Source organism: Choloepus didactylus, chromosome 14 (genome assembly GCF_015220235.1).
Source record: "Choloepus didactylus isolate mChoDid1 chromosome 14, mChoDid1.pri, whole genome shotgun sequence".
Lineage (NCBI taxonomy): Eukaryota > Metazoa > Chordata > Mammalia > Pilosa > Megalonychidae > Choloepus > Choloepus didactylus.
Window position 1 is genome coordinate 91,273,795 of NC_051320.1, and position 15,500 is coordinate 91,289,294.

The 15,500-nt window shown below is 39.1% G+C and overlaps 1 pseudogene; it reads left to right on the top strand.

The window, feature by feature from the left end:
- The first annotated feature begins 5,949 nt into the window (after positions 1-5,949).
- LOC119508910 overlaps positions 5,950-15,500 on the top strand; it is a 37,418-nt pseudogene continuing 27,867 nt past the window's right edge.

Here is a 15,500-nt window from a genome sequence, read left to right on the forward strand (position 1 = left end):
GGGGTAGCTTCTTGATTTTCTGTCTGTGTCAAATGGTGAACATAGAAGCATTAACCCATTTGATATTATAGTTGTCGTCATAAGCAAAGCTTTGAGAAGTGGATGAGTTAACATAAGGAGCACACAACTCTCCTTGTTCAACTTTCCAAGGGATAAAAAATAATTGTCAAAAATGTAACAAAAGAAAGAAAAGTATATGATCAACTGTGCTACTGTGTAACATGTCATAACTGAGAACTACAAAATCAATATTGTTTAAACAAGATATCAAATAAAATTCAGTCACCGCCATGACCAAGGACTCTATGATCCCGTCAAATCTTGTCACCAGGCCATATCCAAACAACAGTGACTACTCCCTATTTTGTTCAGTACTGGCAACTGGCAACCATCCACAACTTCTGTCCTGCATGTGAATGTCCCCTAACATTGATAGAGTAGAGTGAAGGTAGCATTATCTATAAAGTGGTGTATGGTTTTCTGAGACAGCTCATATGTTACTGCATTTGGTCCACACAGTAGCCTTGTAGAGTCAGCTTTAGTGTATCTACATTAGGAACAAACAGAGCCTCAGAGAGTTCAGATCATTTAAAAGCAAGGGGCAGCACAACACTGTGAATGTAATTAGCAGCCCTGAAATATACATCTGAATGTGATTTTATATATGGAAACAGAATAAAAATTTTAAAGAAAATCCATAGAAGTACACTACAGAGTGGGCCCAAAGTTAACCACGGACTATAATAGCATCATTGTAAAAATGTGTGATCATCAGTTGTAACAAATGCTCTGCGCCAAGGCAAGGTGTTAATAACAGGGTGGTGTATGGGAATCCTGTATTTTATGTATGATTGTTCCATAAACCCACAGCTTCTCTAACAAAGAAAAAAAAAGCAAGGGGCAGGAATGATATTGGAACCCAGGCATTTGTTTTCTGTCCAGAACTTATATTTAAAACACTAGGAATTTTTTAAAGGTCAGTCATAAGTGCTCAGTATTTTGTTTGACCCATAAGACATAATAAACAAAATGTCAACACAGGTCAACGCCTTAAAAAACGGATGTGGATGTGGAGAGATAAACCTGAGATTCATGTTCAATTCATATTTGTTAATGACCATTTTGCACTTAAGGATCTTTGCCTGAATTATCTGACCGAACTCCCTCAACATACTCATTTCCAGATGGAACCAAATTTCAGAGCTATTAATTAACCTACGATCATAACCAGTAGATATGGGAGCCACGGTTTGTATGCAGGTCTCTTTAATATGAACTCAGTGCTATTTATACTGCTCCCAACATCTAGTTAATGACTATAAAGGCATTTAATCAGGCCCGTAGAAATTATTGAAGAACTTACTCTGGAACTTTCTAAGTAAAGTTCATCAAATAACTGGATTATAGAATAAATCTTGCTCATTCATAAATTATGCACCTATGTAAATGCCTATAATCACAAAGGAGAATAAATTCAAGTTGTATTTTAAAGGGAAAGGACCAGAAACCATGAATCTTCAGAATAAGAAAGACTGAAGATCTGGGTCTAGAGTTTCCAAGGACAGTTTACTCACCAGATTTGTAGGCAAATGAAGGGTCTGTATTTATGTATCACCTTGTTGATACTAAAGAAAATCTGGTAGTTCAGATCATTACGTTGTCATTAGCTGTGTGCCTGGTTATCCAAGTGCTCAACAGAAGCTAATCAGGCAATTTTGGATGAGAAAACATATTCTCAGAAAGAGATAAGCTATGGGGATTTGTCTTTAAAGTGAGTCAGTGCCTCGGGAGCCAGTAAGAACTGCTCACTTCAGGGAAGAGATCCTGAATACTGGGGACTCATTGAATGATAGTTGACTTGAATAAAATGGAAATTTCCCTGTGTTTCTTAGTTGAGTGCATAATTCCAGCAATCCAAGAACTATATGCTCTATATTTTTCATACTTTGAACCCCCTTGCAAGTTACCCAGAGAGGTTGCCTGGAAGGTTTGTGGTGATGAACCAGGGTTTGGGACTCCTGTCAATATTGTACACGAGCTAAATGACCTTGGTTAACACTTTTAACATCTTTGAGCCCGTTTTCCTTTTAAGTTCATTTTTCAAACAGAGATCATAGAGTTCATGCCTTCATTTTACAAACAAGGAATATACAGCCCACAAAGCTAGGTCAATGTCTTTTAACTATTCTGCTTCATAGTGATGTGAAAATGGAATTTTAAAAATAACAAAAATGAGTAAAATATTAGTATATGGCTTTAGCCAATTAATTTAACTTTTCTGGCCTGGATTATCTCATCTGTAGATTGAGACTGAGGGATATTGATAGCACCAACCACAGAGGTTTGTTTTGAGGCTGAAATGAATTAACTCTCCACCATTTAGCACAGTGCCTGGAAAGTGGTGACATCCAGTCGATATCTGTTGAATAAATTATTAACCCCCACAGTCAGCCTCTGTCTCTGTCGCTCATTCAGTCATTCATCCATTCAAAAATATTTTTCATTGTCTGCACTGTGCTAAGTCCTGTGCTAGGTGTGGGATATACAGCTGTGACCAGCACAGACAGACTCCCTGTTCTCACCAATTATTTAAGAAGTATACATCATTATAGTGCTTTGAGAGAAAAGAGCAAGGGAAGATAGTATGAATTAGGGGAAGACTGGAGATGAGAAAAGGAAATGCCATTTCTTTGAGAAAATGCCATTTCCATAAGAAACCTAAAGGATCTGGCCAGAAAAAGAATTGGAGGAATGAGCGTTTTATGTGGAAGAACCAGTATGTGCTAAAGTAAGATGAACTAACCGTTGCAAATGTGAGAAACTAAGAGACGGTCACAAGTTCCTCTGCAAATCTCCCTGTTCCTGTGTCACCTGCCTCATCCCCCATCACTTCCCCATAAATTCATTCTAGCATAAAAACCTATAGCAGTTCTTCTGCTTGTGCAAAAGCTGCTCTCTGCCTGGAATGCATTCTCTCTCCTCTAACTGTCTCATTCCTTGTCTTCTTTTAAGATCACCTGAAACATCATTTCTTTGATACCTCCTGACTAGAAGATGCTCCTCCTATGATTGCTCATAGCACCCCACCCTTTGCCGAGTCACAGAAGTTTAGTGGGATTTATCATAATTTTTAGTTTATCCGCATGACCCTACTCTATATACCACGAATGCCTTAAAACTTGTGTTCATATTGTAATCTGCATGTGACTCCTACAAGGGTATGTGCATAGAACATGCTGGAGAATGAACAGTATAAAAGATAAAAGACTATTATACTCATGAAAATTATTGCATGTTAGTAACAGTAACCAAAGGATTCTAAGAAGCTCTCTCAAATTATCTTCTCTATAATGTTTTCTTTGGCAGAGGTGGCTAGCTGTTCTCCAAAATTTCATGTTTCTTTTCCAAAGAATAGAATTGTCTCTGGGAGCAGCTGCTCAGTCAGGATCGATGAGACAGTGCCATTTACGTCTAGGTGGGACTGTAGGACTGAGTTCTGGCCAACGGAAGACGGGAAGAAGTGTTATGAGCCATTTTTAGACTAAGTTCCTTTCTGTGCCATCTTACATTCTCTTTCCCTCACCCTCTCCCTCTCTTTCCCCTCCTGCCAACTGGTTGTCCAGAGTATTCTTGGAAGCCAGACAATGAACAAGTGGGTTGGAAGAAATTCCACCATCCACCAGTTCAATGGTTGGAACTTTTTTGTGCAAGAAATAAACTTGCACTTGATTAAAACACTGAAAACTTGAAGCTTGCCTGTTTAAGCAACAAACATTGTGCTAACAAATACGCCTTTTGGCATGTGCTTTCTTGCCAGTCATTGTGTTAACACTAAGGATGCTCAAATGAGGCACAGTCTTTATGCTTGGGAGAAGTAAGAAAGACACATAACTAACAATACTGTGATGTGTTGCTGAGCACCAGGAATGATTTCCAAACACAAGACCTGCAGAGTTCAGAATAGCAGGAGGTCACTTTGTAAATGGTTACTCTTTTCCTTATAAAGGTGCTTCTAGAGGAGATGCTTCAGTTGAGGATTTAAGGTAACAACATCAGCGTCTCTTCTCTGTAGGACCTTAGTCCTTTCTGTTCATGCAAAGACAAGCCCAATGAGTAGTTCTTCTGTCCTGTTCCAAGATCTCTCCTTTATTTTATTTCTGCTTGAAATAAAGGGATTGCCTATTGTGGCCTGAATAGTTAGAGATGTTGACAGCTCATGAGTCAGAAAATCCCCTTTTGCAATTATATTTTAGGGTATACAATAGGAGCATTCAACTTCTCTCGTCTGCCCATTGAACTGGACACTTTCAGGAAGGTCCCTGATGTCTTGCTCCATCTGAAGTCCTTGTCCAGTCAGAAATGGCCTCCTCTTCTAGCCATCAGGATGAAACATGGTAACTGTTCCATTATTTAAAAGGAGGCAACTTCAAATATTTATGATAATCCTTTGTAGTAAATATTGTAAGTATCCTTGCAGCTGAAAATAGAGACCATAATCTAAGCTTTGTGATGTAAAGAGAGGCTATGATTTTAGAAAGAGAAAAATCAGGCAGAACCAAGAGTAATTTACACCTCTACAGGGATATAGTTCACACAGTGTTTCATATACATTTTTTTGATCTTTCTTACCAGTATTGGGTAAGACAATCCACGATTATTGTTTCAATTTTACAGGTACACCTTGAAGAGGTTAACAGATTTCTCTAAGGTCACACAGTCAATTGGCAGTGAAACTAGAAGAGAAAAGACATCTCCTGGTCTCAAATCCTGTGATTTCCCCACTATCATTCAAAAATAATGAAACAAGAATACTGTTTTGTTGTTATGTTGTTGTGTTTTGGCCATCATGGAGAAAGACAGGCTAGACGCTTTCTAATGAGTTCAATGTCATTTAGAGGCAAATTGTTTAGTGTGAAAATTCTTGATATTTGACATCATAATTCTTGGATTTAAGTTACAAATCTGGTTTTCACTAGCTCTGGAAACTTGGGTAATTTTTAAAATTTCACTATGCCTCATTTACCTTAGCAGTAAAATGAGGCTAACCATGGATCTTACCTCTCCAAATTATTGTACATTAAATGAAAGAAAAATACATGCAAAGCATATGAAAGTCTTCAGTAAAAGGTGACAGTGATGATGCTGGCGATGTTGGTGATGGTAGTGGTGATGGAGATGGTGACGATGTTCCTGGTAATGGTGGGGGTGATAGTAGTGATGGTGGTGGATGCGGTAGTGATGGTGGTGATGATAGTGAGAGTGATGGTAGTGGTGGTGATGGTGGTGATGATAGTGAGAGTGATGGTAGTGGTGGTGATGGTGGTGATGGTGGTGATAGAGGTGGTAGTGCTGGTGATGGTGGTGATGGTAGAGTGGTGGTAGTGGTGGTGATGGTGGTGATGGTAGCGATAGTGGTGGTGATGGTGCTGATGTTGGTGATGATAGTGATAGTGGTAGTAGTGGTGGTGATGATGGTGATGGTAGTGATAGTGGTGGTGATGATGGTGATGGTGGTGATAGTGGTAGTGGTGGTGATGGTGGTGGTGGTAGTGATAGTGGTGGTAGTGGTGGTGATGGTGGTGGTAGTGAGAGTGGTGGTAGTGGTGGTGATGGTGGTGATGGTAGTGAGAATGGTGGTAGTGGTGGTGATGGTGATGTTAGTGAGAGTGGTGGTAGAGGTGGTGATAGTAGTGAGAGTGGTGGTAGTGGTGGTGATGGGGGTGATGGTAGTGAGAGTGGTGGATGTGGTAGTGATGGTGGTAATGGTAGTGACAGTGGTGGTAGTGGTGGTGATGGTGGTGATGGTAGTGAATGGTGGTAGTGGTGGTGATGGTGGTGATGATGGTGGTAGTAGTGGTGATGGTTGTTATGGTAGTGACAGTGATGGTAGTGGTGGTGATAGTGATGGTAGTGGTGGTGATGGTGGTGATGGTAGTGACAGTGGTGGTGATGGTGGTGATGGTGGTGCTCTTGGTAATTGTAGTGATGGTTATTGTGTTGGCAATGCTGCTGCTGCTGATGGTAATGGTGATTATGTTGGTGATGCTGGTGATGGTAGTGAGGATGGTTGTGGTTGTGGGGGTGGGGGTGGTTATGATGATGGTAGTAGTAGCAATAGTAGTAGTCGTAGCAGTAGCAACAGAAGTAACAGTCAGAAGTTCAAAGATGAGGAAACAGATGTTTACTGAGAAAACCTGTCTAATATTACACAGTTTTAAGTTTAGCAGGACTCTTATTGTGTCCCTTAGTGTTATTTTTCCTGTTTAGGAAACATGATTACTACTGGGAAGTTTGGTGGTCCTGGTGGACTCACTGTGGCTGTTTCTATTGTTCACTGAATACCCTAGTTCCTTCCCTGTGATGCCTCTTTCTGTGGGATGATTTTCCTTCCCCATCCCATTGTTGTCGTGATGGCCATGTGATGTGCACTGGCCAGTAAAACCCGGGCAGAGGTGATGTGTGTCCCTTTTGAACACACCGCTCTCCCCTCTGCCATGAGAGCATTCCACTCCGGAGAGAGGCTCCCTCACCAGCTTCTGTCTTATTTTGAGAACTGTATGAAGTGGTGCTGATGCTGAACTATGGCGGACATATAGCATAACAGAGAAACAGACCTTTGCTTATTTTGAAGTGGTTGTCACAGTATAATTTAGCCTGACAGATATATCCCACCAGATAATGAGCCACTTAGGACACAGATCATGTTTTAATTATCATTAAATCCATATTTCCACCAGAGTGCCTAGAACAGAGTAAGTGCTCAACAAAAATATTGTCCAATGACAAATGGAAACAATGTTTCTATTTAATATCATTTTAATTTTGAAACCAACAAATAGGTTTTCATTTTGAAAGTTCACTAAATTTAATCTTATAATAATTTACAAATAATGGCAACTACGATGGGATCTTCTAGAAAGCAGAGATTTAAATCATGCTTACTGACTTTCTAGAGCTAGGCATGCATTAACCTTCCTGCCTCCCGTAGCATCTTTTAATATATCCCAGTAGACTATGAATCCCTTAAGGACAAGAACATTGTTATAATCATATTTATTTCCCCAGAATCTAGATCATTCCTATCACTTTTGTCACAAATACACAGCCTGGAATTTAATTCTTACTTGTTAAATGACTGACTGAATGCTTAATGGGTATATTTGAGGCAGAGAGACAGAAAGTTATTTGGAGAGAGAGGGACATTCCATCCCAAATAATACACATTTACTCTCTTTAAACAAGAACTATTCATTGATCAGATATTGACCTTAAAGAGCCAGTTTATTAATGATATTGAGTATTAGATTGACCATGGTATTATTTATGAAGGGTGCCCTGTAGAATAGTTAGATAATTTTGGCTGAAAAGTTTATTTTGTTGTTGTTGGTGGTGGTGTGAATGCATGTGTGTTTGTTTGCTTTCTCCTTAATTAATAAGTGCTCCTCACGATGGGGAAAAACAATAGGTGTAATTTTGATGATGAATCTTGGCTAAATTTAATTACATGCAATCCAAGTGGAGAGTGAGTTTACTTCACATTTAGAAAATTTGTGGGGTCCATATGGGTGAACAGATTGCTTTAGTCACAGGTTGTCCCATGTTACAGCTGCAGATAAATATCCCTACCTCTCCGTCCTTGATGTCAGAAAGCATCAGCTTGCAGCAGTCAGCGCTTGTGAGAATCTGGAGCTAACCATGTGAGCATCAATTACCAAGGTTTACCTGGGCCTGGACAATTGGAGTCACCTCATGACCTGTCTCCTTGCCTCCTGCCTCCTTAATCTAATTCCGTCTTCATTGTCCTGTCATATTCAACTCCTCAAATCACCATCTTCATCCGATTACTTTCTGCCTTCAAAGGCTTCACTTCATCTGCAGAATAAAATCCAAGCACCTTGAACTTGGATTCAAGCCTTTCTCCAATTTTGCTTCAATTACCCTTCCAGGTTTAATCCTCACCACTTATCTGCACGGACTCCAAATTACAGCTGGATGGGACCATTCAACAATCCCCTTCTGCACATTTAGACTCTTTCACCTTCTCTTTGCTAATGCCATTCCCTCTGTCTGGAAAATACTTTTTGTCCTCTTCACAGTAATCATTCATTCTATAATTATTTATTGAGCATTGAGCTATGGTTCACTCCCTTTCCTATTAACCAGGGATACAGCAATTAACTAAACAGCACAGGTCCCTGTTCTCTTGAAGCTTATGAAGAAAGATATTCTAATTTTTTAAAAAAGCTCTCAGATATCCTCATCAGGATGTCACCTACAGTTTGTTCAACTGTAAGAGTTCTCTCTCCTTTCTGAACGTTTTTTGCACTTATTACATCACCCTATTTTTTATGTCTGTCTTTTTTCTGCAATTCAGACTCTAAGCACCTGGAGGGGAGAACCAGGCACATGCCTGCATATTTCCACAGCCAAGCACAGCTCCTGGAACATGACACATCTGAAAAATATTTTGTACCATTATTTAAATAATGACTGACAAAATAAATTGATTCTATGTACCATCTCTTGAGCATTTACTATGTGCCAAGCATTATACAATATTCTTCAACTTCTGACTTCCTTAATGAGAAACTTAGGCAGCCGGCAGTTTGTTGGAAAGAGAGGGACATTAATTTCTCAAATAGTATCCAGTTCTTCTCTTTACCTATGGAACTAGCATGATAAACACTGTCCTTGAACACAGTGTGTTCATGATAGAGAATGTGTGTTCTCCCTGTTTTATTGACTTAGAGGATTATGTAGTCATATAGACTAATTCTTCTTTGAGAAAATTTTTACTGCAAAGTTGTTTCCAACTGGAATTCAATTCCAGGTCTGTGTTTCTCCAGAGCCCTCACATTTCCATTATTCCCGTCTTCTGAATAAATGAAATAATGGAAAACCCTCAGTTATCCACTGTAGCCGATGTTCCTGGTGCCTTGCGCATACATGCTAAGGTCTCCCCTCTCCTGTGTTCACTCCGTATGCATTTGGGCTTTTATCTGGCCATGGGAACAATCACAAGCTGCCTGTGTTGCAAAGTTAATACCTAATGCCTTCAAGATAAATCTTCAACCAATATCAGATAGGGCATTGGTAGATAAACGTCCTAGCTTCCTTCCCCTTGGTTAGGATAACTCTGAAGTGTGGTTTACACCATATACCACAGTTTTCCAGTGGAATTAGATCCTAGTTTCCCACAGGTGCAACTTGCTCATAATTCACCCCGTATTAGTTTGCATCCATTCACGCTCTCACTTCTTTCCGCACCAGTGTTTATGGAATTCCCCAAATATATTACTTGCACTCAAATTCCTATCATAGGGTCTGCTTCTGGGGGACCCCAAAATACAATTACTGACTGTTCTTTTTGTTGTCAGTGATTGTCCTGTCACCACTATCATACACCTGTGCTTGCTAATTCTATGAACCAAAGGCTTTCCATCTATAGGCAAGGTGCTGCCTGACTCCAGCTCTGAGCTCTCAGCCAGTATGTATACATATGAGAAGGCTCTTTTTCCATCCAGGGTCAGTTGTGCCAGGATGGATTTAGCTTCACAGACCCCAAAGGAGCCTAGAAATACAGCTTCACTGGCTACCTTCCTTAAGAGTGACCAGCTTCACCCCTGTCTGGGGCCATGGTTTCTTTTTCCCAATTCTAGTTTCATGAAAAACTATTTGCAGGAGAATAAAAATGTATCTGCAGAGCTCCCTTGAGGGACTGGGGAAAATTGGAAATATTAATCTGAGGAATTCCTGGTATTCTCACAAGCATTGGTGACTACCATTGCAGTAGGCCATGCCCTCGATCTTGGGGCTTGCCCTTATGAAGCATGTTACTACAAAGGGTATGCTAAGCCTACTTATAATGGTGCCTAAGAGTCACCTCCAGAGAACCTCTTTTTGTTGCTCAGATGTGGCCTTTCTCTTTAAGCCAACACTGCAGGTAAACTCACTGCCGTCACCGCTACGTGGGACATGACTCCCTGGGGCATAAATCTCCCTGGCAATGTGGGACAGGACTTCTGGGGATGAGCCTAGACCCAGCATTGTGGGACAAAGAAAGCCTTCCTGACCAAAAAGGGGAAGAGAAATGAAATAAAGTTTCAGTGGCTGAGAGATTTCAAATGGAGTCGAGAGGTCATTCTGGAGATTATTCTTATGCATTTTATAGATATCCCTTTTTAGTTATTAGTGTAGTAGAATAGCTAGAAGGAAATACCTGAAACTGTTGAACTGCAACCCAGTAGCTTTGATTCTTGAAGACGATTGTATAATCATATAGCTTATATGGTATGACTGTGTGATTGTGAAAACATTGTGGCTCACACTCCCTTTATCCAATGTATGAACAGATGAGTAGAAAAAAGGGGGACAAAAAGTAAATGAATAATAGAGGTGGAAAAGATTAGGAGATGTTTTGGGTGTGCTTTCATACTTCTATTTTTATTTTTATTCTTATTTTCATTTTTATTTCTTGGCGTATTGAAAATGTTAAAAAAATTGAGGAATGCACAACTATATGATGATACTGTGAACAACTGATTGTACAATTTGGATGATTGTATGGTATGTGAATATATCGCAACAAAATTGCATTTAAGAAAAACTATTTGCAGGCCCGTTCCAATGATTTGTTGATGGGGAACCCTAATCCTGTCATGAGTTCCCACTAGTCTTCTCCTGGGAACTTGAGCTTGCTCCTGCCTCTTCAAATATCACCTTGGTGAGACTTTCAGGATCTGTGAAGGGCATAAAAAAAACCACATCCCAAACTAACCTACAGACTGAATCCAAGGATATGCTCTCTGACTGGAAAATCCTTTGCCTTGGGAGCTTGGTTTGGGGTGCTTATTAGTATAGGTCACTTTTTATGTCCTATTTCGTTCTGCTGATCTCCTCCCTGCCCAGGGTCACATGCCCCCTTCCCAATGACAAATTAATTTGCTCTGAGAGGAGGTATGGCAAGGCGGTAAAGCATTAGTTTTGTAGTCAGACTTGGATTTATATCCCATGAATTATTCATACTATTATTCAACCTTCTGCTAGTAATTTAGACTTTTTGATCCCCAATTTCTTTATCTTAAAATGGAGGCAGTATCAATTATCTCAAAGTGCATTGCAAGGATAACAGATGAGCTTTGCATGTTTTTGTTAATACCTGCTGAGCATTCAGTAATTGGGAGCTATTATTTAGTCACATGCCTAATGTTTTTGGAATATCAATCTTGATTCTTGTTTTTAAGCACTCGTAATAACTCAGTGATATTCAAATCTCTCCTTGTTAATAAGAAGGATTTAGAATGAAGATAAACATTCATGGATAATACAAGACCCTAGCTTGGAGTAGCCTTGAAATGATTTCAGAGTTCGAAAGCACAATTATAGTCACCTCTGACGCAGCTGAGCAATGAGTAATGGCTGACTTAGGGTGCCCTGCTGGGAGGCCATGATAAAAATTATGGGGTTGTCAGCAGCAGTGATTTGGGTTACATCTTTACGTTGGTCATTGTTTATCGTGCCAACCTTGGGTGATCTTCAGATCCACTCAGTCTGAATCATCTGTCGTCTGACATCATCTGACATCATTCCGGGCTATTAAAGGGTACAAGCCAGTACCCTCACCCGTCTCTAGGCATCAGGGCTCATCGCTACTCCTCTTTCACCTTTCACCTAGCAGACAACTTGTATGTTTTATCTTGTCACTGGATCCTTAGTTTTTATGATGAGATTTTTCCAAAAGATTAAAATCCTCTTTGCAATATATATGAGCAATGGATTTGGAAACAAAGGACTTGACTTTCATTACCTTTTCTGTCTCTCCCTAGCTGTATGACCTTGACAAAGACACTTGCTCCTTCTGAGTTGTGTTTCCTCAACTGTAATATGGGGATAAAAATGTTTGCTCTGTGTATGAAATAGTGTTGCAATGAGTGATAAATGGGGCATTTGTGATGCTTTGTCAAATATAATCATAATAAAAAGAAGAATAAAAAGAAAAGGAGGAAGAGGAGAAGGAGGAGGAAGATGAGTAAGATTCTGTATTTCAGATTCCTTCTTTCTCAGTGGTTGTTCTTTTAACTCTGAGACCAAGCTAACCTTCATCAAAGAGGAAGAGAGTTTATTTAATATTCAGATGCATTCTGCATTTTAATACCAAATTTATTAATCACCTTGTCTATTTTTACTGATAGGGGATTTATGGGAAGAAACACAGGTGCAGAACTTCTGTTTTTCCCATTTGTTCTATAGATTCATTATTTGCTTTTGGAAATAAGTTATCCCTACAGATTGTCTACAAGAAAAGTAAAGGAAAAAACTCTCCAAATAAACTGATAGATGGTTTCACTTGGGATTAGTAACCCTCTCCTAACTAGACAGTGATGGATGTGGCCAAATGGTTAGAGGCTCTCTTCATAGTTATCAGTTCCTGGTTATATTTAGGTTGTGAAGAGTGGGAATTAGCTAAAATCCATTGGAGTAATGCCAGTATGCCTGGGATTGAAGACAAATACCTAGGTGATCAGGGTGTACCTGAACTTTGGGCCACCATCTAGCAGAGAAATAAAAATTATTTCCAAGCCCTTAAGGACAAGGTGTCTTAGAGAGTAAAGGGGGCATGGTTTATGATTGTTAGATCAGTGGCTCTAGGGGAGGGTTTCTTAAAATGTGGTCTTGGAAACACCTATGCCAAATTCCCCAAGCATTCTGTTAAAAACACAGATTCCAGCACTGAATAAATCAGTCTCCAGAAAGAGGAGTGTAAGAATATGCATTTTTTTAAAGTTCCCTGCTCCTGAGATACTCTTTATTTTTGTGTTCTAAAGACCGTGCTTTGAAAAATGCTGCTTTGGAAACATTGCCATTTATAGGTAAACTGTCAGTACAATTAGAAGTCAAAAAATAGGTGCAAAACTTGTAGGACCTTAGACATAGCTGTAGGTGCCATTCTTGATTTAAACCTTCTTTTGTTATTACGTGGGGGAGATTTTTTGGTGGTCACAACTGAAGGGCAAGTGCTACTGACATCTAATAGGTAGAGGCCAGGGATGTTGCTAACCCCCCCTGATGCACAGGACAGCCTGCCCAACAAACAATTATCCAGTTCAAAATGTCAGCAGTGGTGAGGTTGAAAAATCCTATCTTAACCCCTTTAGGTTTCTTGATGATAAATGTTAAAGGACATGCAAAACATTAAAAAGGATTAATTATTCTCATTCACAGATAGGGAAACAAAGGCTTAGAGGTTAAGACATGTAGTTAAGGTCACACAATTTTAATGAAGGCCTTTTTTAAACTCAAAAACCACACTATCTGAGTCCAAATGCTTGCACTTCACCAAACTGCTTACACGTGCGCACACATGCACACACAAATGCATACACACATGCAAATGCACCTACACGTATTGAGAGATGTTCCTAAATGGTGATTAATTACACAAGACTGTGAGTCCAAACCTGAATTTGATACCAGCACCATCAAATATCCTATGTGTGGAATGGCAAGTTATGTACCTCCATAGATATATATATAGTTATCTATAAAATGTGGTTAATAATACCTAATGCCTCGTTAAGTTGTGAAGAGGATTAAATAAGACGGTCTCTATTAAGCAATTAGTAGAGTGTTTTCATTTCCATGACGTATGCTAACCTAGCCATCTATTTGGAGTTATGCTGGAATACAAGTTTTAGCCAGTAGCAATATTGGCCTCTGAATTATCAGGACTAAAATGTTAATGAGGTAAACAAATCCTTGGAAAAAATGAAGTTTCCACTTTTGTCATACTAAAGAACATTTGAATCTTATTGTATCAATTAAACCAAGACATTTCTAAATTTCTATCATTGATCTATAGAAGTAGAGCATAGACAGAGAATTAGGAATATTTGTCAACTCATTAAATATTAGGCAGGGTCCATTTTATCATTTTATTCCATAACGTACTGAATTGAAGGAATCCTGTTGAGTTGTAGAGGACGATATCTTTCACCACGTTCTCAGCTTATTCCTTTAGAGTAACCTTGCACTTGAAATCTTCAAGTCCCTTAGACTTAGAAAGGCAGTTCAAGGAAAGGCTTATGGATGTCAAGGAAGAGCAGGTCCTGCCTCTGTTAATCATTAGCAGTGTGACTCTGGGAAAGTAACTTAGCTTTTCTCTGCTTAGATTCCTCGTAAAATGTATATAATCCCGTAACTACTCCACTGATTCTTAGGAGAATTAAGTGAATGGATCCACAACAAGTGCTCAGAATAGCATTTGTCACCTAGTAAATGCTAAATAAATGTGGCTATTATTATATAAATATCTTAATATACATATAGCTTAAAATATAAATATCTTAAACATTTAAAATCTAGAACCAGAAAAACGCATGTGGAGACGGGAGTGGGATGGGGTGGTGATGCGTCTTAAAAGGTCACGTGAGGAATGTCTCAAGTTGATGCCCAATTCTTCTGTCTCACATTCACAACCCACTTACTGTCATTATACATTTAAGCCTAATGTCGTTACGACCAGAGTTCCTAGCACATAGAATATTAAAATAAACTGTTTTCATTTGAATGAAAGCATGTCAAACGTTCATTTAGTAGCTGACAGCTATGTAGATGGTGGTACTATATGGGGTTAAAGGCTAAATTACTTGGGAACAGTTGATGTCAGAGTATATAATTCTAAAGTTGATCCTGAGAGCATGTTATAGGAGTGTGCAATGACTGATGTGTGTATGATTGTAGGCCATTATGCAAATGTTATATGGTGCCAGGTAGCTTCTGTCTAAGAAGCCAAAAAATTGTATGACTTATATAATGAATGATATTCAAACCACTAGAAATGTTTACCATGTCAGTGCATAGGTGATATTCCAGTTTATTTATTTATTTTTAAATCACATAGCTTATTTCCAATTCATTCCAGTTAAAACATATTTTCTAAGAGATACTTGAAAGATTAACTGAAGTAGTATTTAATGCTAAAGTTCAACATCAAAGCTTGCTCATACTGGAAAAAGGAGGTGACATCTTGTAGCATAATGGTCCTATCTTCTCTCCATCGCTTCACTGATTCTTTCCTGAGTGAAGCAGTCAGGAAAAGGAGAAAATTACTTGACTAGTGATTTTGGCAGAAGGGCATATACAATTTTGTTCTTTCTTTTCCCTTTCCTCATGAACTTGGCTACCCAAGGATATCCCGTGCTCTCACTCACTCTCAGCCATCTTGCAAACTTAGCAGTAGAAATACCAAACGCACACTGAGGAAGTTCTAAACACTTAAACTTTTATAGTCACTTGAATTGGATCAAAACTCAGACTGGGAAGGGGTATTATTTTTTGACTCCTAAAGCACTGAATTCTGGTGTATTGTGTGAGAAACACTGAGAAAGGAACTAAGGGTAGAATTTAGAGAAGTAAAATAACACTCTGAGATATAGAATTCTGTCACGGCCAGGTCAAATAGCTTGAGTTCGTTCTACACTAGGTGCTAGTCATGTGGGATT